A 2,984-nucleotide genomic window follows, 5' to 3' on the forward strand; every position below is an offset into this window, starting at 1 on the left:
ATGGTAATGTAGAACATTTTTTCTTCATAAGAGTCACTTATCTACCATTTCTACCATGAAAATCACTACACTTTGAAGTATACTAACACGAAAATCAAACAACCTGAAAATACTAACTTTATGAAGGTCAATCTTTTTTTTAAAAAAATATAATAAATAAAAAATCAATTAAAAAGGTTTAGTCTGACCTAAAACTCATATGAAGAAAGTAAAATATTAAAAGAACAAATGGACCTCTGGAAATATCAAGTTGAAACTTTGTTGCCTCCCTAATTTTCTACAATTTCTTCTGGGGATCGAAGTGTGGCTCTATACATTTATTTTGTTCTTTAATATTATTTTTTCATATGAGTTTTGGATCAGGTCAGGTCAATAACTTTTAATTGAATTTTTATTTATGAAATTTTAAAAATAAGTTAATCATGGCATTATTAGTAATTTCAAGTTGTGTGATTTTGCGTTAATTAGTATATTCGTGCTAAATATGATAGTTAAGTGATTTTTGTGTTTGGGTGTGGGGGAACGGGGGGGGGGGGGGGGGGGGGGGGGGGGGGGGGGGGGGGGGGGGGGGGGGGGGGGGGGGGGGGGGGGGGGGGGGGGGGGGGGGGGGGGGGGGGGGGGGGGGGGGGGGGGGGGGGGGGGGGGGGGGGGGGGGGGGGGGGGGGGGGGGGGGGGGGGGGGGGGGGGGGGGGGGGGGGGGGGGGGGGGGGGGGGGGGGGGGGGGGGGGGGGGGGGGGGGGGGGGGGGGGGTTGGCTACCTGAATGTATATGAAATTGATATGCGCACACACCTTACATCTACCTTGTGAAGACAATAAATAAATGAAGCGAAAAACATACCTATACTTTAATACAAACACATCATTAATTTAGATATAAAATTTTCAATCCATAGAAAATAAAATCTCTCATATATATTATCTTTTTCAGTTTTCCTCTCAACAATCAACCATTATAACAATTCACATAGTCTTCCTATATATAGGAAAGAAAAATAAAAATTAATCAATGATATCTAGGATAAACGAAGTTATAATCAGTCCTAAGTTCATATTCAAGCTCAAATTCTCTTTGCAAGTAAGTAGAATATCTACTTATCAGATAAAACAACTCTTCAATTGTGCCTCCTAACCTCACATCTTGCATTTGACGATCAATTTCACTCAAATGATGCCTCACATTCCCCAACTCCGCGCAAATCTCGAGGATTTGATTCCTGTTATTATTACCTGGTGCTGCCATTTTTATAGCTAATTAATCACTGGACAAAAAATGAGAAAAAATTAGTTGTCACAATAAAACTTCTCTACCAATTGTTATCTCTGAGACAATAATTATAGAGAGATCTGAATGTGTATATATACACAATAGATGAGTGGATTTTGAAGTTAATTAAGCACTAATGAAACTAACCTGGGTAAAGTGATGTTCAAAGTGTGTTGAAATAAAATGTGCCTTCTGTATTTATAGAAAATCCATCGTCCTAGTTTCATATAAACTTAGATTTTCATAATAAATTTGGATTTTCAAGATACGGAAGAAATATAAGGAACATAATTATTTATCAATTTTTTTGGTTAATATCTCTATGGCCCCTCAAACTTATCAACGAAATTCATTTAGACACTCAGATTATAATTTGTTTCAATTAGCAATTGAACAAATGCAAATCTATTTTGAATATAAAATATAGTACGTGACTAACTTGCCTTTTGTAATATACTCTCTTTAAAACTAAATTATGTGAACAATTTTATATATTCAAAAACCACTGTCAGTAATGTCTCATTAATTCCAATCAAATTAGTAAGATAAATTAGTCAAAGATTAATTTTTACATTAAATATAAAATAAGTTTAATAGAGTGGTCAACAAAGAAATACGTTTTAATTATCCCTATTTATGATTATGTTGGCATTCCTTGATTGTATATTAAGTCAAATAATTCAAGTTAATATTCCAACAGTTCACTTTTACTTGTCACATTTTGACTTGACACACATATTAAGAAAGTGATTATTAATTAGGTATTTTACCAAATTTTTCCCTATTAAATGATGTCTTAAAAAATTATTTGAAAAATATGTATTTAATGCTAAGTGTAAACATGAAAAAAAATTATTGTCTTTCCTTGATATGTCAAAAATGACAAGTAAAAATAAATATATTTTAGGAATAAGTGACAAGTAAAAATGAACGGAGGGAGTATTAATAGAACAAACTCATGAAAATCACCAATTTAGATATTATCACATTTTATTTACCAATTAATTATATAACAAACTTTATCTATTAATTGTCCCTTTTATTAAATTTGCATGGAACAAAAATATAATATGAGTTATGTCTTCCATTTTGATGTCATAAATTTACATTCTTAGATATAAATGAAATAATTCATGATATAAACAAAAATATAAGGGAAATTATTGTTTCTTTAGAAAACAACTTTATTGCGTACTTGTTATCGTCGTTCCACAAATATTTGTAATTTGAAGATATGTAGCTACATAAGGTGTGTTCGGTACAAAGTAAAATATTTTATAGAAAAATACGTGAGTTTTTTTTTTCGGTATGTAAGTTAATATATTTTTTAGTATAAAAGTTTAAGCAAATATTCAACTAGGAGTATGTCTATAGGTACCTTGCGAGATACCATCATATATATATATATATATATATATATATTACAAATATAAAAATCCCAATTTGCAAATATGTTCTAAACTACTATATTATTTATTTTAGGGAAAATGCATAAGTACCCCCCAGCCTATGCCCGAAATCCCAGAGACACACCTAACTTTTACTAAGGTCCTATTACCCCCCGAACTTAATTTATCTATAATATTCTACCCCTTTTCGGCCTACCTGGCACTATCCTTGAATAAAATGTCAACATGCACTGGGCCCACAAGATAATGCCACATAGGCCAAAAAGGGGTAGAATATTACATATAAAATAAGTTCGGGGGGGGGGGGGG

The sequence above is a fragment of the Solanum stenotomum genome, chromosome 5, assembly GCF_019186545.1.
Source record: "Solanum stenotomum isolate F172 chromosome 5, ASM1918654v1, whole genome shotgun sequence".
Lineage (NCBI taxonomy): Eukaryota > Viridiplantae > Streptophyta > Magnoliopsida > Solanales > Solanaceae > Solanum > Solanum stenotomum.